General features: G+C 45.3%; 1 protein-coding gene across 3 annotated transcripts in view; it reads left to right on the top strand.

The window, feature by feature from the left end:
* Nucleotides 1–21491, top strand: part of LOC134045191 (USP6 N-terminal-like protein) — a 75312-nt gene that overhangs the window by 6553 nt on the left and 47268 nt on the right. For 2 of the 3 annotated variants that reach the window (XM_062494830.1, XM_062494831.1), the window contains exons 2-3: nucleotides 5529–5610; nucleotides 15981–16043. The gene's annotated coding sequence lies outside the window, so the exon portion shown is untranslated. Of the gene's footprint in view, nucleotides 1–5528; nucleotides 5611–15980; nucleotides 16044–21491 lie in introns of those variants that run through there. The other variant, XM_062494832.1, reaches the window with a different exon arrangement.

Genomic DNA, 21491 nt, shown 5'->3' with positions numbered 1-21491 from the left:
TGCCCTTGCCATGCTTTTAACATCCAAAGGTCTGGATAGAAATCATTTCCATCTTGCCCTCTTATGTGCCACCACTCAGTCTGATGGCAGGCAGAGACTCCATGGCAGCCAGACCTTTTCCCTCCAGCAGACTGAAGGGAACAGGAGGGAGAAGGGGCAGGGGGTACTTCTACCGCTCTTTGGCAGTGGGCTGTTGTCAGCCTCCTGTGTGTCCAGGGAAACAGTTTTTCAAAATTTTTGTCTGGATTTTACAGGGATTTCTTCCCTTACTGCTTTCTTGCCTTGGGCATGGATGCCAGCTGGATCTCCACTGACCTCATCCTGTGGCCTATCCAAGCAGATCAGTACTTGGGAGACTGCACATCACCTACAGCAGTGTGCTGGATCTGGCATGGGGATGGCTGAATGGGCAGAGAGGTTAATTCCCAGAGAGGCTGGGCAGGAGGGGTATTTGCCTCTGGGAAATGCATCCCTGGTCTTTAGTTTGTAGCTCAATATTTCTATTCCATATTCTCTGACTGCTGGAAGTGGCAGACTGAAATGAAAAGATTGGGTTAGCCGCTATCCTGCCAGAGCTCATAGAGGCTGAATTTAGCTGTTCTTGTTTGATTTCAAGAAATTGCATTAAAATGAGCAAAGAGGCTGTGCACTGGAGGCTGCTTCCGCTGCAGGCATCTGCTTGCAAAACTGTTTCAGAGCAATTCCCGCTCATGCTGCAAAGCTGGTGGAGAAAGCAGAGCTGTGGCACTGGCCAGGAGACCTCTGTGGGGGTGCAGCTGAAGGGTTTTGGCTTGCTTGGTTGCTTTGGCAGCTCGTCTCTACTTAGAAACAGGTGTGGCATTGCTTCCATCTGTTTTCAGTGGTCACTGGTATCTCGGTGAGTGCAGTGAGCTGCTTTTCCCTGCAAGCTGAGGAGCCGTGCTCTGCCCCAAGTCCCTGCTGCTGGGAGGTGGCATGCAGGCAACTGGAAGGTCCCCAGCATAAATGTTGGATGTGTGACATGATGGCTTTTGTGTCCTGCCTCACATGAGCTCTGTGGTTACACCAAGCTGCAGCTGATTTCTGAAGCTCTTCTCAGTAAAAAGTGACCTGAATTGATCGGTTATGGTTTATTTATTTTTTATTTTTAAACTAAGATGCATTTCTGCAGAGGTGAAAGCTTAAACTTTATTACAAAGTCCATGGTTTTCTTAAGAATGCTTTGGGATATTTTGGGGGTGTGCACGTGGTTTGCATGGTAATAGTTATCAGAAAAACTGGGAACAGGTCAGTTGAACATGTGTAGCTGGTTAATTGATTTTAGTGCCATGGAAACGCAATTTGAGAAAGTCGGTGCTTTTTCTGGTGGGGGGGCGGGGGGAAGAGAGCTGTCTTAAGTGGAGGGGCAGCTCTGGGTATTTCTGTGAAAGGTGTGTAAAGGAGGCTTAAATGTGAGGTTTTGAACTGTGCTTGTCTGTTCCTGTCAAGAGTTGGTGGTTTCAGTGGGAGCACGCAGCAGCTATCAAAGGCAAGGCTTGCCTAGGGGCCCTGGGGCAGAAGCCTGTGTGACTAATGTTGTGTAACTCAGAAAGACAAGGCAGGATTAGCTCTGTCTCCTTCCCCTCTGTAAGGAGCTACTGGTGGGGAGCTCTGTCAGACTGCTATTGGGATGCTTGGATGGGACCTCTTGTTGAGCTGATAGACTGGCTCCCTCCACGCAGTGCAGCTTTGTGGCATGTGCTTTTTTTGGTGGGGACTGTGCCTCTTGCTGGTTTCAGAGGTGAGGTGACTGGCTGGCGTGTGAAGGCTTGTGCTGGCAGCTGCTCTGATAGGAACTCTGAGCTGCACCTGTGTCTGCTGCAGCCCCTCCATCTACACCTGTGCCAGAGGAGATGCAGGGTGGGGGTAGAGGGGGCTCAGGCTTCCCAGTGCTGGTCACAAGTCAGCTTGTGGGGACCATGCGGGGCTGTCTTGTGCTCCTCCTTCCATACTCCTGGTGCTGTTGAAGTTGGTCATGTGGTGGGATGAAGGTCTGGCTTGGAGTTTGAGCCTGTGCTTCTACTTTTCTGTCATTATTTTCCAGGGTTTCTCTGCAAGAAGTTGGAGAATCCCCTCTATGGGCTGCCGTGACAGCCTTAGAAATACCCAGATGGATTTGAACTTTGGTGCTGCAAAGGGCTTTGTGTGTTTATTTTCAACTTCCTGCTGTCTGCTTTGCTTAAGAGCTTTTTCTAGAGCCTTTGCATATGCTTGTCCTTGCTCCTCTGCTCCTGGAAACCATTTGAGAATGCCCTTCAGCTATGACAAAACACTTCCCCCCCCCCCCCCCAAAAAAAAAAAAAATCCCCAAACTTCTTGGAGGAATTTTGTTTTACCTCTGTGGCATGGTAAGCTGCAAGGCTTGCATAGCTGTGGTGTGCTGCTGCTTGGGTGCATCAGCCTAGTTTGGAGACCTCAGCAAACAACCATGCTGTTTTGGATGGGTCTTTACAAAAGTGAGTGACTGAGCACGCTCAGTAGTGAACGGATCTGTTAAACTGATTTTACATGACTTATCCCTGTGCAAAGACAAATATATGATGGGTTGAAGCCTCATCTAGGTTTCCACATGTACCACTGCGCTGTCTTTCTGAGGTCATGCTTCTCATCAGCTTTAGCTGATCTCAGGCTATTCTCCTGCCAGAAATTCTTCCCCTTTATTTTCTTATTTCTGGGATGACTCCCAGCTGGATCAAGCAAATAATGGTTTCTACCTGTAGTGTAGAGATGACTGGGATTTGTAGAAGTGGGGGGCAGGGAAAAGGCAGAATTGTCCGTTGTGGCAGCAGAGGGTCGTTTTTGATCAACTGAGCTGATGAGCATGTGGGAGTGGGCATGGCTTGCTGAAGAACAGCTGTGTAGCCCCTGGTAGAACACATCCTGCTTCTATTCCAGTTTTCTTCCATGTAAAAGGGTGGTAAGGATTGCCAAGTGTGTTAATATTTCTGGAAAATAACAGTGTTGGAAGAGTCCTTTGTGGGGCACTGCTGACTGATGGCTTCATGTACATGCTGCTAGAGTTTGACTTCCCAGTTAATCCAGGGGAGGTTTCCCTCCGGGAGGACTTTGAGTGCAACATTGAAATAAAGCTTCCTGCTGAATGTATCAAGGAGAGTATTAGATTGAATATAAGGGAGAATTTTTCTGTGATGAGGGTGGTGAAGTACTGCAACAGGTTGCGCCCAGAAGTTGTGGATGCCCCTTCTTTGTAGTCACCCAGTATCACTGAGTCCTCTGCTGCCTTGCATTATAACCTTTTTATAAACTCTGGTGAATCTTCGTTTGCTGCATTAGATGAAACAAAAGGTTATCATGTTTCTGCAGCACTACTTCAGTCTGCAACAAGAAAGGAGTTGTCTGGGCCCAAGGCAGAGAGGGTCTGCTGGGGTGGTGACACTGAGAAATATGTATTTTGATGGGCAAGTTGGAGCTGCAGGAAGCAGCAGAGGAGCTTAGCTGTCATGAGTGTGTCATCCATGCTCTGCATTGCCTGGGGCCTGGTCGTGTCTTGGGGAAGAGCAGCCCTGGGACAAGTGACTGCTGGGCACTGCAAGAAGGAAGTTTGGGAACCAAGGGGGTGGGGGGTGGCTGAGAAGTCTGATTCCCTGGCACTCTGCTGTGTTTCCAGTGCATTTGTCTGCTGTGGGACAAAATGCTTTGTCTGAGAGCTGCAGTTGCTTTGGGAAGGCAAGCCAGGCCACATTCATATGGCTTTGATTAAATCCAGCAGCACTTAGGAAAGCTTCAGGCATCTCTTTTTGCCTTGCTTGGCAGTACTGGGAAGAGAGGACTTAGGACTTTGCCAGTGATGTTTCTGCAGCGTTGTCTAGGAGTAGTAGTCACGTTGAGAAAATTATTAAATGGAAAAGGAGCTGGAGGAGAAAGAGAGAAAAGGTTGTATGTATGGCAGCCATGTTGATACTCTCCCTGTGCTGAACTCTGGTGCAGGCATGGGTCAATACCAGTGCAGATAAAGTCCTACAAAGCTAAAGCAGCCCCCCTTCAGATTTAAGCTATGCGAAGTTGAAGTATGAATTTCCTTGCTTTCCATACCTTTATACATAAGCTACCAGTGAAGATTATTGGCCAGGTTGGATTTGTCCTGTTATTTCTGTCCCTGTAGAGCTGCTTGACAGTGTTCATTTACTGGCTTCAAAAGAACAACAGAAGATCCTCTTGGAGGTACATAACTGGAGTACATAACTCTTGTGTTTTGGTTAATGCAGAGCAACAGGGTGATGGAGAATTTGTTTTTTGGTTGATTTGATTTGAGGTCTGTGCTGTCGTCTTGTGGCCTTCAGCATTGTTTTCATCCTTAGAAATGCCTTCAGCCCTTCCATAATGGGAAAGGAGAAAGAGGAAAATGAGTGAGGGGGAACCACAGATGGATTAGACTTTTTCTCAGTTCTTTAAATACCAGCTGGCAATGACAGGTCTCTGAATCACCTGCAGAGACTGGGGAAAGCAAGCAAGTCTCTTTCTCAGTCCAAGGTAAACTGATGTGCTGCATGAGTGAATTTTCTCACAGCTCATAATGAGGTCCAGTTGGCAGGAAGTACATGAGACTCTGTCAGGCTGATTCTGTACCTTCCTCTTGCTGGTTTGGTGTTTTGATTAGAGACATTTTGTCACTGTTTCCTTACTGCCCTCAGCTTCCAGATCCTCTCTATGTTACAGTGTGTTTGAGGATCACCTCATTCACTGTGTTCCTTGCTATCCCCGAAAAATTGCATGAACAAGATGGGAAAAGTAAAATTACATTAGATGTGATTTGCTTCAGTTGTATCATCAGAAAAACTCCTTGTGACTGCTTAAAATTGCTTCCAGTAAAACTTTTCTGCTATCTTTTCTTTGGTATTCAGTAGGCACTTCAAATGAGGTGCTTTTGCAGCCTGCAGAGGTGACTTCTGTCACAGCTCTTGCTCAGTGCTGGTTAAATGTCTTCTGTGTGACTAAGGCACCAAAGCTTTATACAGCCATCAATGGAAAATAAAAAGACTTTTTTTTTAAATGAAACTATAATGATGAATCAATTATGATGATGAAAAAATGGAAGCAGCCTGGCTCTGACATCATGTGGGATTTCCTCCTCTGCAAACTAGAAAAAATTGCACAGATGCTGTGGAGCAGATTTTCAGCAGCATCTCAAGGAGCACAGTAAGGGCATTGTAGGTGATCCCTTCAATCCCATTTACCAGCCTCTCTTCTGCCCCTGCACATAGATGTTATCTTCAGTGCACTGGCTGTTAAGGAGGCTTTACTGGATGAACAGCCTTGGTTTGGGACTCATCATCTTCCCTTTTACTTTGGTTTCTTTCTGTGATTGTGGAGAAGTCCCCTGACAGGCTCATGCCATGTGCCTCTGCTGTGGTGCTGGGGCTAGACAGGAGTGTGTTCAGGGTGGGGATCTAACACCCTCCTGATTCTCGAGAGATTGCTTTGGTATTCTTCCTTTTCACCAGCCAGCTCTCATTAATGTCACTTATTACAATTCTCTCTAATGCTTACAGGATTTGCCAGTTCCTGTATGCCGATGGGAATCGTGTTCTGGCTCCCGGTCAGTGCTATAGGAGAAGCTGATGCTCTGAACAGGTATGTTTGTTGAGTTCCTGGTGAGGGGAAGAGGGGCTGCAGGTGGCCAGGGATGAAATGTGTGCAGAGTTTGCCTGATGGGTGTGGAATGGATCCTGTGGTGCATACTACTCTGCAGTGAATAGTAATTTTTTCCATCCAGAGGTTTTGGGAAAACACTCAGACAGAAGATTAGGTTTGCTTTTAGCCTTGCTGGCAGTCCTCTGAGAAGAAGACTTGGAAAACAGCATTGCTGCACAGCAGCTCCTGGGAGGCCATGCTCCTTGCTAGCACAGGCACTGCCTTTTTCTTCCTGGAGCACCAGCTGGGGAATCCCGGCTGAGCTTGCGGCTGCGCAGGCGGCTGCTGGGCCCTCCTGCTCAGCTGGCCTTTGGCAGCTCCCCCGTGGCGTGCATCTGCCTGCGTCCCAAGCAGGGTGGGAGGGAGCTGTGTGCATGTTGGTATCCAGCCATGAACAAATCTGCTGTTGTTTTCTTAATGTATGGCAAGAACAGCCTGTAGCAGCTTATTCCTCCCTGGATAATTACTGCTCTGCTCTGCCACTGGTTGTTCTCAGGAGCAGAGGAGTAGTGCCTCCCCTGTGCTGCCCTGTGCATACTTTTGCCTGAGTTATTTGCCTTGTTATTGCTTTAAGGCATCAGTGCTCAAATGAAAAATCTAATCTATGCTCTTTGCAACTGTTTGACATTCTAAGTGCATTGCCTAAGTCGGTTGAAGTCCCTGAGATGCTAAACATGCTTTCAGTGACGCCCCTTGCTATGCCACCAGCAAGTCTGCTTGTGCCTCACTTTCAATTTCTGGATTACTTTGAGGAGAGGAAAATATAGGGTTGGGTTGTAGTCTACTATTGTATTATCTGGAATTGTGTTCCCAGCTGATCAGAAGTGTGTGTGCAACTGGAATTGGAGTGGAATATTTTGCCATCTGTGGTTGCTCGGGGGAGGTCTGAAAGGCATGGATGATCCAGCTGTGGGAGTGTTAATGGATAAGGAGGGTTGGCCTGGCATGCTGAGGTCGAACCTTCAGCCTTCCCTAGGAGCAAAAGAAGCTCCTCCTCCAAACATCCATCCTTCATGGATCTTATCAAAATGGCATTGCCTTGCATTTAGCTTGCCTGAATGGCCCATTTGATTGTGTAAGGATAATATATATAACTTGCTGCATAAAGCTTTCTTGATCCCTAAAAAAGTGAACTGGATTCATTATGGAAAGAGATCTTTCTTGAAAACCTGGTTCATCCAGGACTGTCTGGGCGGTGCCGCAGATGTGCTGGAGGAGTAGGAGTCAGGGTGGAGCTGTTTCCACCTAATTCTGTATTTCCCGGGGTTTATCACAGCATGCAAGCAAATGTGCCCTCCACTTTGGAGCTGAAAGCAGAGCTGGTTAGTTGAGCACTGCCTGTGCTTTCCATGTCAGCCTTCTCCTTATGCTTTCCTTTTCTTCAACTAATTTTCTGCTGTGAAAGGCCTCTTCTTAAAGGGACAACCACAGTAAGAAGGGGAACAGCAAAGGTAGGAGTGCCTCCATTTGCTAGCAAGCTGTTGCAGGTGTGACTTAGTCAGTGTCCCAGGCTCCTGGTGACTCAGGTGGCAAAATCCCAGGTCATTCCCTTCTCATACCTGAATTGCAGCAAATTTCCTGTTAGAAACTCTTGCCTTCTGTAGTGACCATGCAGGGAATGCAATCGTCTTCCTCCTGTACGGGTTATGACCAGCTTGGTTCACTGGGGATGTAGGTAAGTGATGGTGGTGGCACTTCCCTTCCTGCCACCACAGGTGGAAAGTTGATTTATCTCAGCACCCTCAACTTTGCCTCTCTCCTTTCCCCCCTCCCCCACCTTTTTTTTTTTTGTTAAGGTGGGATAAGTCACAGGAGTTGCAGCTGTCTATTGATCTTGAGGAGATTCTTATGCAAATCTGGAGGCTGTGTTCTCCTGGCAGATCTGCTTGCATGCATTATCCACTACTTCATTGTACTGGAAGGAGAGCTATTTTCTGAAACATGGTTTATTTTTAGTCAAGACTTTCCCTGTCTAACTGGCAAAAGTTCAGCATTTGCAGTGGGATTTGCAGAAGAAGCAATTTTGCCAAATCCTCAGACTGGGGGAAGGGAGAGGAAATGTTATATTAGCTAGCAAAAGAGCTAAATGCTGACTTGAAAAACAGCTTAGGACACTGTTGTGAGAGCATTAGGATTGGGTAATGCAAGTTGAGAACAATGTTGTGTTACTGCAGTGGACAACTCAGTATGGGTTGCTCTTGCTTTTCATTTTGATGGCTGCCACAGAGGTTAACCAGCAGTGGGTGGGAAGTGCTGCTCAGGGGTAGGTGGTCAACGAGCCAACCTTTTGGCCTGACCCTGAGCAGTGAATTAGCTAAGTCACCTTAACTGCAGAATCCATGGGAAAAGTTCTGTCCCTGCAGTGCATTGCGCTGTCCTGTTGCACCCGTATTTGGGGGCTCTGGAAGTTCCCTGAGGGCTGAGCTTTTTGATGATACGGAATGTAGCATGCCCATGTTTGAGTACCCTTGTCAGATACCCTGAAATGAATAGGCTGGCTCATGGGATGTCCTGGGGCAGTGGTGCAGCTGTCTTCTCTCTTCCCCAGCTCCTGCTGCAGAGACAAACTGTCTTCATATGCCTCATTGCTTTTACCAACTGCTTCGAACCACTCTCATATGACCAGCAACCTTTCAGGGGTGCAGGGATATTTTCTTCTTGTTCTTGCATCTCCTCAGACATTTCCACCCTCCTGCTAGAGAGTCATCTTTGTTACCATTAGCTGGTAGTGCTGCAAGCACCAGACATCTGAGAATGACACCAGAGAGGGGATGACTGTGTTCAAAGCCTTTGGTACTTACTCCTCTGAAAAAATGAGTTGTTTCTACGTGTGGACATGTAAATGATTTGTTTCCTGCTGCAGGTTAACTCCAGTAGTTTGCTTTTATCTTTTTTTTTCTCCCTGCCCCAACTCCCCAAGAGACAACCGCACAGCAACTTTGTCATGGTTCCATTGAGAAAACAAAGAGAAATCCTTCAGTTCCATTTTTTTCCTGAATGTTTGGAAACAAGAAAAAAGAGAGGAAGTAACACTAGGAATTTAGGTGTATTCTGCATTTGGTCCAAGTAGGTATATGTTGCTGGCAGATAACAGACCTGCATATTTGTGAAAGGATTGGGTATGAAACAAAATTTTAAGTGCTGTTTCAGTCATCGGGGTAGAAGCACGTTGAGAATCAAGGTAGGAGCACTCAACTGCCTAGAGCAGTAATCTTCCTGAAGGAATTAATCTAATTTAACCCAATAAAAGAATTTATGCAATGGGGGAAGTCTCTACCATTTCCTGCCAGGCTTCCTGAGAAGACTAGGAAAAAAGTGCCAAAATGACACTCTTCTCTCCTTGGGGGAGGGGGCTTGTTTCTTCCTAAGGCCTGTTATTACCTTTCTGTTAAGAGCCATTTGTATTAGCTGGCAAATCAGGATTGTTTTAGCTATTCAATTTTCCCTAGCTCCCTGGGGACTTCCTAGTTGCAAACCTATTTGCAAATCCCCTGTCCGTGTGGGATGCAGATGATGTCGTGTGTCCTAGTGTTGATGCAGCAGTCGGCCCCATGCTTGCCATACATCTGGTGGCCTGTGGATATAGAGACTTCATAGGTTTGAAGCTTTTCCTTAGGGAAAGTTTGTGGGTGGTTGGGTGTTGTGTTTTTTTCCTTACATTGCTAATTATTTCAGGGAGATTCCTACCTTATTAGTGCTTTCTCCCCAAAAGTAATTCTCTTCCTTTCTGTCTCTTGCCCTCAGAGGCTGGAAGAACACTGCTATGTTAGGAAAGCCAGTCTCTGCTTCAAGTGGCCTTGAGCATGTCAGTATGCAGCTCAATTTCCTCTTACAGTGGCTTGCTACAAAATGAGCAGGAATCTCAGGGCATCCCTGGGTCAGGCTTTTTCCTGATGCTCTGGAGGGTTTCATTCAGACAGGTGAGTTTATGGAGGAGGAGATGTCCACCTCGAGTTTTGAGTACACTGATAGGAAAATATTTTTTCTATCAGTGAATTTTTGCTGATATCATCGAACTATGCTTAAAGTATGTGGGCATATGTTGTAATCTGCTGGCAAAGACAGTGAAAATCACTGTTGTGGGCTGGCCCAAAGGTGCATGTAAACTGCTAATGCCTGAATCAATACCCTGTCTCCAGCGGTGTAACAGGAGCTGCTCTGGAAGGAGTTGGATGGAAGCTGAACATCCTAATTCAGCATTGGATCTGCTCTAGCTTGACCCTGTGCCTTGCAGATGTGCTAGGTTTTAAGCAGACTGAGAGCTGAATTTGGCTGGCAGCCTCCAGTCCCAGGTACAGGGGCAGGTGAGGAACTTCTGCTGCATCTGTGGCTGAATGCTGGAACCCACGTCTGCATGGGAGGGTGCACCAGTGGGAATTCTGGCAGTCTTTGGGTTGCCTGCAGCAAGGAACAGAGCTGACTTCAGATTTAAAACCTTTATTTAGTGCAGGTGAGCAGTTCTGTGGGCATTCCATAGTTTGTGCTTACCCAGCCCTCCCAGCACAGTCATGCCAGTTCTCTCAGCTTGGTTTCACAAGCAGAGACCTCATGCAGCCCTCATGGAGGGTCAGCATTTGGCAACTGCCTGAATTGCTGCTTATCCCCAAAGGTGCTTCTGCTCCACTTTGCTCTGTAATTACTTGCCACACATTATGTCCTCCCCAGCAGCATTCACTGCAGTTTTTGAAAGGGAAGATAAGAAACAGTGGAGAGATGGACATCTGGGAGGACTGCTGGCAGTGGGCAGCGGGAGTGGTTTAACCCTGGTACTTACATGCGGCATACTCTCCAGGCAGATCCCACTGTGATTCTTGATGAAGTTTCCCTTTTCTTGGCTGGTTCACTGGAAAACCCTTTTCAGTCCAAGTTTTGTTTGGAAAGAGAGATGCCCACACAGATGGCTGCTCTTCAGTTGTCATTCATGTTGGGAATTTTTATGTTCCTTTTTGCATTACCCTCAGGTGAAATCTAGCCTTGCCAAAAAAAACATATCCCAGATTTAAAAAGAAACTAAACAGTAAGAATATTCTGCTTCTTCTCTCTAAGCTGGGAATGTAGTGGGCTATCTCATTTTTTATTGGTTCACAAGGAATTGTGTTACTTTTTCTTTTTGGCTGAGTTTCCATGTAGTTCACTTGTTTGTTTTCCTCAGAGAAAAGGTACTGCTTTCATTAAGGGTGGTTTTGGCTATGTTTTGCTCCTTCCTTGAGACTGTCTAAATGGTTCCACTTTTTTCAGACAATTGCCAATGCTTTGGAGTCCTGCTGGTCTCATCTGATAAGGGCTGGGGTGTTTTTTCCTCCTAAGTAGCTCTCAGAATTGCTGGATTGATAAATAATAAGTGTTTTTAGGTCTTTGAGATATTGTGGCAGAGGGAGGAAGGGGAGGAGAACAATAACATCGCTGGAAAATATGGGTTTGGTATGCTGGTCATTTATGAATCACCAGCCTCTTGCTTGGACCCCTTGCTGGGTTCCAGGATGCTGTGGATGGTGCAGTCCATGAAGCCTGAGTGGTCTCGCATTGCAGCTGGCCTTTTAGCTACAGAGAAGAAGCAGAGTTAAGTCACAGTTGGGCATTGTGCAGCTGTGGTTGGACTTCACTCTCTAAGTACCCTGAAGAGGATGCTGGAGGGTCCCACGCCAGGGTGCAGAAAGGTGAGGTTGAGAAAAAAGGTGGAAATGGCAACCTGAAATGGCAAAGGTTTCAGGTAGGTTTCTAGAATTGTGACTTGCTGTCCATTTTCTTTAGTTATCTAACCCTGCAAAATTGCTGTGGCAGGGCTGGTGGTAGGCTGGAAAGATGCCAGTACAAGGAGGTGGCTAATGCTTCCTTCCAAGTATATTAACTCATTCCTGAAATATGCATTTCTTCTAAAAAATTATTTCTGGGGTAGCTGCTTTTGGGGCCTTAGTGGTCATACTTTGAGTGGAAATGAGACTGTCAAAGAGTTCTTCAGGCAGGCAGGACCAGGCACATGTATAGCCTTGAATGGTGCTGACAATGCTGCTATCGCCCCCACATTTTCCAGACCTCTGTGTTGCATGGTGAGGAGTGCACCAAGGGGAAGCGTAGACCCCCAGGGATCTAGCAGGTTGCATCTATATGAAAGAGGATTTTTATTAAAGGGATTGACAATCAATTCTCCATTCCTTGGTTTTTTGCCCTGTCATGGTGCCAGCAGCCCAAGTGTGGTGGCTGGGCTTGTCCCACATCCAGGTGGAAGCTGTGGGAGTATTGGAGTGGGGAAGATCAGGGGGTAGAACTCTACATGGTGGGAGTACCAGCAGCTGCCCAAACCCCTGTGCCAGTTTTCTACTAAATGCAATCCTGGATTAAACTGAGTAAAAACCAGGTTTATGGGAGCTGAGATAAATGGCTCAACCATGGTGATTTTCTTTTTTGGTCTTTATTTCCTAGCATGCAATTACTTTAATTCTTCTGTGGAACTTTTATCATTCCTGATTTCTGAAAGTATGTTTTCCTTTTTTTAGTTATTTTCCTGAGGGTTTTGGGCAGTGTTTTCCAAAGCTATTGTGGTGGCTATTTCCCCTTCTCTCTCAGAAGCAGCTTTCATTTTGGAATTAATAGCTCAGCATTGTTCACGTTGTATTCCACTTTTATGGGCTTTTTTTCCCCCCCTTTTTACTTTGACAAAGGGGGAAAGCAGTCTCCTAAATACTTTTGTAGTCTTTTGGGTGACTTTGCAGAAAATATTTCTTTCCTGTTATAGGAGGCCTCATATTCAAAGCTCCAGGCAGGAAAGCTGTTTGCAGCGTTCACATTGGAGTTTCTGAAAGCATGGATCTTGCATAGCTTTTGCTAGGTTTTGGCCAGTTTCAGTTAAGATTGTGCTGAATTCACCTTTGAGCAGGACTTCATAACCTTGTCAGAGTCAACTTTTGTTAAAACATTTCTAGCAACATAATCTGTTAAAACCGGTTTCTACAGAGCATCCCAGATGTTAAACCTGTTCTGCTCTTTCAGACCAATGCCTATTTTCAAATTCCCCCCAGTTCCCTGCAGAAATAACAGGTTATGAATAGGATCTTTATGCATATGTGTTACCAGGTTTGACATAGCTTTGCACCAAAGTGTCTCTTTACCTTCATTGCACTCAAAAGCTGAACCCTGTGGTCAGCATGATGTATATCTGCAAACCTCCCTTGGTTTGTTCAGACCATGATGATCTGGCTGTGCAAACACTTAAATTTGCTTTCCTAATTTAAAATTAGTTGCAATAAAGAATGTATCCACTCAGGTTCTTATGGAACTGAATATTGTTTGAGATGGGGGTTGATTTGCATTTTTGGGTTTTACCCCTTCCACTGCAACAGCAGTGAACAGCTATGGGTTATATCAGCCCAGGTATATGATACTTGTAGCATAGCAGTGATGTTTCTGACTTCTTCCCCTCTCTTCTAATGATCATTGGTCTTGTTGAGTGGGCCCAAGGTCTCCTGGCCTGTTGGGTCCCAGGAGTTTGCTGATCCAGCAGTGACAGGGCTGTGGTGAGCCAGCTGCAGGGACAGGATGTGAAGCACCAACCACAGCAAGTCACTATGATCATCTCAGCTGCCACTCGTTACCATGACCTTGCAGCGTTTGCAGTGTGTGATCTGATGCTCAGGGGACAGGGTTTCCTGAGTGGTAACTGTCTGAACATAAAATCCCAGTACTTGTTGCAGCTGACAAGTCAAGTTGGATATGCTCTGACAAACAACTTTGGCTGCAGTTTGCTTTAAGATAGGGGGAAATAAAGAGAGCATGGAAGGAGAGAACAGGGCACATGTAGAAATTAATAACATCTTCTCAAGTTCTTTTTCTTTCATCCTCTGAATTAGCTTTTTCCCCCTAATGTTACAACAGGATTTTGTAATAAAATCCACATGGGAGAAACCAGTGGTGCATTTTCTAGTCAAAACAGCCTCCATGTCATCTGACTATTCAAATGGCTGTAGAGAATTGTTTGGATGAAGAGACTAGAGGCTGAATGCATGTTGAACAAATTAGTTTCTCCCCTTTATTGATGCTATTAGAGAAACCACAAAAGAAGAACATTTCTCAGAGCATCTCTTCTGAGCTCATGTGTATAAACTGCAAACTCAAGTCCTTTTAATCTCAGTTAAAACCATTGGGTTTTATTGGGAGATGCTTCTGCTTGGTTGGGCTATGTGGTGGGACAGCAATATGAGTTTGCTGCTGGCAGTGGGTTGGTCTCAGAGCAGAGGAGCTTGTCCTCCTTTTTCAGCCCTTGTCCTCTTTTCAAGTCATGCCATGCTGTATCAGCTCCTCTGAGGAGATTGATGATAGATATGAAGGGATAATATTTCTCTTCAAAACAACACTGAAGTATGAAGTACAAAGAAAAACATTTTTTTCAAAACTGTTTCCTTATATTCACCTGGGGTAATACTCCAAGCATGGTGATAATTTTCAATTCCACAGGAAAAGATGCACTCTCTTCCCACTTTCAATTCAGTTTCACTTAAAGTTGCTTGAAGTAGCTGTTCCTTTGGCTGTTTTCAGATACCAGCCAAAAATACTGGTGTTCAGCCTTCAGAAGGCTTTATGTGTAGGTTAAGTGAAGGGGTAATTTACTAAAGGACTTAAATGTGCCACTGCAGCATCCCTTAGGTAGGCATAGTCATTGCCTAAAAATGCATAAGGTGTTATAAGAATTTCCTGATGCCCCTCCTTGAAAAATCTGGTTAGAATTAGAAGTCAATTAAAAAAAATGGTATTTTCAGAAGGACTCAGTTGACATTTTGAATATTATTTGAGTGAAAGTGCCATTTCCTTCTCTTTCTGCCACTGAAAGGGAGATCCCCTTCAGGCATCCAAGGCAAAAGGCCCAGTAGACATCTCTGTGCTGCAGTAGTTTATCTGGTTTTTGCCTGGTGTATTAAAATCCCTCCAGATAGGCTGGGTTGTGTTTAAATTAGCTTATCCTCTATCTTAACTACAAGATTCTCTTGAATATTTTTCACTGTTAGCGTTGAGAGAGAATATTTCTGTAAGTAGCCTAAAGCCAAGGCTATCGGTATGTTAATAGTGGGTAATAAAAAAAAAATAAATGGAAAAATACCCTCTATGGCCTATATGCTTGAGCTTTCCAGCCTTGGAGGTTTGGCAGGCATGTTGTGAAAGAGACTCCTGCTTTCCTGATGGAAACCCTCTGAATTAAACTTTCTTTGAGTCAAGGGACTTTGTATGTCCATCTACATATGGAAAAGCCTGCGAGCGTAGTCTTCTCTCAGCGTTTGTGGAAAAACCAGCTGCTGTGTCTGCTTGTAAGTGTTTGTCCTGGGGATCTGCCCAAAAAGCGTTTTTCTTCCATTGCTTGAGCAGAATATCAGGATTGGCACACTTTGTCATGCAAAGTGATACAGATAGGATTGGCAGCTGGCACACTTTTTAAAGAGTCTGCTATTATAATCTTGCTATAACTCATTAATTATGCTGTTGAGGTAATGATAGTGGTATATTAATCTAGCTAAATCAACTCCTATACAAACCAAGGTTCACTTTGGTTCTGTCCTTCCAGTTTGGCATGCTGCAAATGTATAAGGCAGTTCTGTTCTTCTGTATTTCCTCCCTCATGTATGTATTGGTATCTGTGATAAAATAATTCCCTGCTGTTCCTAACCAGGTTGCAAAAGCTGCAAAGACAATGTGTGGGAAAACAGACGTGGTCTTAATAATTTAGCACCTGGATCATAGAGTCAGAGTGGTTTGGCTTGGAAGCAACCTTAAAGATCATCTCATTCAACTCCCCTGCCATAAGCAGGAACCCCTTTCACTAGACCAGGTATAAGATGCTTAATGCTTTCTTAATAGTTGCAGTTGTACACATGAAAATATGATTCATGTATTGCTAAGAGCACCCTGCAAAAGGTATATAGTGTGACTTTTTTTTACCTATGTAAAGCCTCACTTGTAGAGGTAACTGTTCAGATTTATAGCTAACTGAATATATCTAAGGAAGGATTAGATATTGGATTGTACTTGAAAATTCACAGTGGTTGTGCTTACTGAGAACTCTATGGAGTTGCATTGATCTGTAAACTGGGTAATCACATCCTTTTTTGTGGAAATGTGACTAACAAAGAGAAGTCTTTAGATTAATTTTAGTTACATATTGTTTTCCTTTCACATCTAGAATTTCAATTTATGAAAGTAGCAGGGGAACAGAGGCTTTTTGGGTGTTCTTGAGAGGACTTTTGGGATACTCTTTGCAGCAAAGAGGCAAGGAGCTGTCAGCTTTCCCCATTTGCTGAGCTTGTTCCCTGGTGTGCTCTTTTCTACAGAGCAGATGCTGGAGGGCACCAGCTCAGTGCAAGCTCTGCACTAAAAGGCTCTGCTGGTCTGAGGTAAGTGTAATTGCTATGTCTCTTTCCTGGGGGCTGAGCTATTCACCTTCCCTGCAAATGAAGGGGAAAAAAATCAGCTGTATTAGCAGATCAAAAAAGAGCAATCTGCTGGCCTTCCTAATGCACAGGTCACACTATGCCCGGAGCTGGGCTTTTTGTTAAGAGCAGCTCAAATAAGAAAAGCAAGCAAACCTCCGAACAAAACAGAAACCAAAACTAACAAAGGAAGCATCTGCTATTCAGATGAACTGATATAGGTGAAGGAGGAAAAAACAAGTCATCAGAGACTTCCAAAGGCTTGCTGCTTTGGCCAGGAATCTGCAGCTTGGAGATGGCAGGCACTTTGTAGTGTGGTGGTGATGCAGATGGTTCTGTGGTGCTATTCTAGGCCTAAGCAGGCTGGGTGATGAGAAGTGGCTGATGATGCTGAGCTGAGCTGCAGGAGGGCAAAGATTCTGGTCTTCTTCTGTTTAGAAGAGTTGAGTGCCTATCCAGGGCAGCTCTGGTTCTGTTCACTGTGTTTTTCATGGAATGAGAAGTATTGTGGGAAGGAAGGAAGGAAATTTTGTCCCATCATTGGCCTCTATTTTCACTTTGCATAGTAAAGCAGAGTGTGGCAGCAGTTTGTTGCAGTGCTGAGGGACTCGTTTGGCCAGTCTGAATGAGCATCTCTCCGTGGCAATAGGAGAGGAGGCCTGGTCCACAGGGCACTTCAGGCTGGGATGGGTTGGTTCATTTGAATGTTTGGCACAAGGCAGCGATTCTTAGGTTACTGTTTTTATTACCATAGCATTTGTAATACTGGCTTGAGGATTCATCCCTGCAGGCACATGAGCAGGAGGACTATTTGTTCTGGTTACTCTCCTCATTGCCAGAAGCCCAACTGGCTCAAGGTGAGAGAAGAAGGAAGAGAAAGGGTTGTTTTAGCTGGATGCCAAAATCAAAGAGGGGGTATAATGTGCCCACAGGCTGCATTGTCGGCACATAAACCTAGTGAACAGGAGAGAGGACAGACTGCTTGTATTGGCACTGCTGTCAGCTCTCATTTTCTCACAGCTGGGGGACCATGAATGCACAGACCCCATTGATGTGTTGTCCTGGTTTTAACCTTCTCAGTTGAGGGATTTGTCAGCCCCAAAGCATAACATGTTTGTATGTGCACCTTTCCAGTAGCAAAGGGTTTCCCACCTTTTGCTGAGTGGTCCCTGCCAGCCCCAGAGCTGGTTAGTGCCATTATTGCTTATCTGCACCTCTCTGTGGAGCAAGCGATGACTGGCCCACAGTTTCTCATTGTGATCATCACTCTCATTTTTACTGTCTGTAATGTCCACAGAGGTCAGTTTTCTTATTTAACCAGCAAGGGGTGAGAGAATCCTCATGAAATTTTGATAACTTAATCATTTTAGTTCCTTAAAATTCTTGGCTTCTTCTAGTCAGAAATGAGTAACTTGGTGTGAGAGTGCTTCAGTGCTCTTAGTGTGCATGAACACTTAAAGCAGCTGCCTAGGATGGGAAGCACAAAGAATCAGAATAATTTTGTCAGCCTGGTTGGAAAGTAGCTACAGCAGTGAGCAAATGCTTCCTTTTATGTGCACATACAGTGTCTGACATCCAGGCAGAATGCTGAGATGCTGCTGTGGCTTGGAGGACAAGTTGACTGATCTGTGTGAAGTCCTTATGTTTTTTTCTCTCAAAGCAGAATTGGCTAAAAAACCTTCAGAAGAAGAGGCCTGTCTGATTTTGTTGTTAATTTGTTCTGGAGGGTTGGTTGCCACAAGGAGAAGGATCTGTGTTACTGGTTTTGGATCTGCTCCTGGTTCAAGGAAATAGAGGTGTCCTCTGTGTGAGCCATTAACCTGTTTCCTGGACCTTGCATTCATACATCTTCTGACAGACAGAGAAGCCTTAGAGTCAAATGGATCAGGTACCTCCTTGCCATGAATGTTTCCACTGTTAACAAAAGATATTTTTGTTTGGGAGGCAAAACACACCCAAAGGCACCCTGGCAGGTTTGTTTGTGGCAGGTTTTGACTCAGATACTTAGTGAAACAGGAACAGCTTGAAAACAGTGCCCTGGTCCTTCAGCTGCCTGAGAAGTGGCTTAAAGCTCCTTCAGTTCAGCAGCCTGTTGCTTGTGAGTGCACTGATTTTCACAGTCTTCTAGCATGAGCTACCAGTGAATGGCTTTGGGAGGGTTAGCCGTGCATGAGAAAGCTGTGGTATAGAGGGGTGATCTTGCTGTGTCTTCCTGGAAGTTTGTCGTGTCTGGTGGCGCAAGAGGTTTGTAAGCACTGTCTGCTTGTTGCAGCATCTAAGATTTCAGTGGTCTGTGTGGCAGGGATGTCTAAGCAGATGGAGATGCCTCTTGCCCTCAGATTTCCTCTACAGAGTTTGTGGCCTATTATTCATGAGGGTGTGTCTTTTCTAATGGGCTGATGGTTGTAGATGCTGGATAATATTGTGCCACGTGTTGGGGAATCTCTGTCCTGGAGTTTGAGCTGCCTTTTGGTCGATTAAAGGTTGCACTTGTTCGTGTCTCTCTGAATACTTGTAGCTTCTGTTTCAGAGTGTCACGCTGTGGAGAAGACAGGACATGCTGTCTCTCACTGCTTGGGGCTCTGCACCAGAGAAGACATTTCCCCTCGGATTCCTCTGTCCAGGAAAGATGTTCCCTGCAGGAACAGTTGGAAGTATCTGTGGTCCCCTCTTGGTCTGCTTGTATTTCAGAGCCCTGTCAGAGACAGTCTCTTGAGATGCCAGGTCAAAGGGTTTAAATGGTGGAGCCCAAATCTCTTCCAGCTTTGCTGTAATGCCTGTGTGTGGTACCTCAAGGGTGGAAGACCTGCCCCACTGGCTCCAGCCAAGGTCCAGATGGGCCAGTAACCCCCCCGGTGAGAACCAGAGTGGATCCTCAGGGAAGGAGGATTCTCAAGGTTTAACAGTTGCACTGGTATTGTCCTCCTGCAGTTTCCATGGTACTTCGCAGACATCTTGTATAACTTGCTCTGAGTAGCACAACACAATTGTGGGTCACTTGGAAGAAGTATTTCCTCCTTCTGGTTAACTTTATCTGCTGTCTCATGTTCTTTCACTGTGAGGAGTTATTCTCTGTGAAGAGTTGTTTTTTGCTCCTAACATGGTTTGCATGACACCAGTAAGTCCTGCAGGTTGTTTTCTTTCTTGCCTACTATATAGGTACCTTTTGTTGTGGTGCCTGCACCTTAATATAAAAATATGATATTTTAATATTATAACTTATGATGATCCACTGTCTGGTTTGACTGTGCTGCTCTGGAGTCTGAATTCAGGCAAATGTTTTGTGGATGCTTTGAAGGGGATTAGAACTGACCTCTAATTGAAGGGAAAATGGAGTAATGTCAGACTTAGTTGCAAAAGCATTCTGTGCTTCTAGCTGGAAGAGTTGTTGAACGTACTGAAGAGAAGGAATTTAGAAATATGCCCACATGATCCTACATCTATTACTCAGCAAGCATTTTTGTTGCACATCTTGCATTTATTTTCTTGCTAGAACTTTAGGCAATTTATCAGTTTTGCTATTCTGTAACTGGACACCCCCTTGTACTGCCTGCCTCTCCAGCCAAAAATGAAGTGAGTGATGTTAGCTAACAGCATGATCTCAGTAATTCATCTAGATGAAGACAGAAGTTGGCTGCTCTCTCCATTTATTCGCTTAGTTTAGAGTACTGAAAGTCACAAATGGACTCGTTTCAGTTTTCCAAATGCTTTGATAAGAAAATAACCAGCCCCATTTCCTAAAATTTTCCAGAGCTGATGTCCATGCACATAGGAAAATCCAACACATCCAAAGCCCAACTCACAGGTGCTGTACTAGAGCACCACTGCTTAAGATGGAAATAATGGTTCATCCAGCAAATTGATCGTATTCCACAATAGATAGTACACTTAACAGCAGCTTAACTTCCTGTGTTTTCTGTAGGTTTTTCTGATCTCCCTTAAAGCAAAGATTTATATTTGAATGTCTGTAGATTTCTGTGTTGTGCGTATTTCTTGCTATGGACTTTGGGGGCAACAGGAAAGCTTTGCCAGCTCTTGCTCCAGGTGAGGTGAGGAAGGGAGCAGACTAGAAGTTAGGCTTACAGATTTCTACTTCTCTGCTAAGCCTTGTGTTTTTTCTGTGCTGGTCCACGTTGGAGGATTGGAGATCCATCAACAACAGTAGAGTAAAAACTGTGTGGTAACTCTTTCTGGTGAAACTTTCCTGTGTGTCTTGGTTTCTCTTTCCAGTGGAATTTCCTTGAAACTCTCTCCGCATCTTCTGGTGCATGTTCCTGTGTCAGGTTGACAAGGGCCTTTGTCCATGGCAAGGGCTCCCAAGCACTAAGGTGACTAATTCATGAGTCTGAGCAGAGGAAATAGCTGCCTGCCTGATCAGGTGCTGATGCTTTGGCGGGTCATTTCCTCTCCTCCTGCTTTTTGGGTGGTCCCACAGTACCTGTTGTAGTTTCCTGTGAGACTTGTATTCACTGTGCATGCAGGATTTGTTCTTCACCTGTGACCAGAATTTGATTGGTGTTTCTTTGGGAATAACAGCAGCAGAACCAGATAGCTGTCATCTGCTCTCCAAAAAGCATTTAGTTGCTGTTTTCTCTTATGCTGCAACAAAGCACAACAGACTCCTCTGTCTTTTGCTCCAAATGCAAGTAGCTTTCTTTGGTCTTTTGTGTTCCTGAAGAACCTTGTGGTGACACTACACCAAAATTCTGCTGTTCAAGTTGAGTTGTGCCGTGGACATATCCTTCCCCTGAAGGGAGGAGCAGAGCCTGAACCAAAGGTGACAGAGGTTAAGCAATGAACAAGGTGACTTGCCACAGTGCAGCTGCCATTAGTGGTCTTAGGAGCTAAACTTGTGTGGGGTTTGGTTTGCCCGTGTGTCCTTTCCACTGTGAGATGAAACTTGACACAGTCTGGCTTTGCAAAGCAGAGTAAAATGCTGTTGGAGAACTTATTCTTGACCCTCTGCCTTCTGGCTGGAGCAGAGCCTGCAGAGTGCCAGCCTATGTCAATCTGAATCAAGGGGCTGCTTTCTCCCCAGGGTACAGGGGATGGAGAAGCCTTGCAGCAGGTTGGGAGCAGGGAGCATCTGTGGTCGTGTGAGCGTTCTGTGCCCACGTGGCAGAGAGTGTCTGTCAAGGCATTGGTTTACAAACAGAGGAGCTCATTAGTTAGAGCAGCCGGATGGTGTGGCAGAAGGCCCAGGCTTGGGTAAGCTTTTGGGCAGCTACTCGAAGGAGGAGGCAATTGCTGAAACATTCATAAACTTGACTGTGAGCAGACTTCCCAGTTGCCTCATCCTCAGTAGAGACAAGGAGTGCAGCCAGGATCTGCTGTACTCATCCCAGGAGAGATGGCAGGGAGCAGCAGGCTCCAGAGTTAATTCTCTTCATTAATTCCCATAACAAATTTCCA

The sequence above is a fragment of the Cinclus cinclus genome, chromosome 6, assembly GCF_963662255.1.
Source record: "Cinclus cinclus chromosome 6, bCinCin1.1, whole genome shotgun sequence".
Classification (NCBI taxonomy): Eukaryota; Metazoa; Chordata; class Aves; order Passeriformes; family Cinclidae; genus Cinclus; species Cinclus cinclus.
This window is presented reverse-complemented; position numbering and strand designations above follow the sequence as displayed.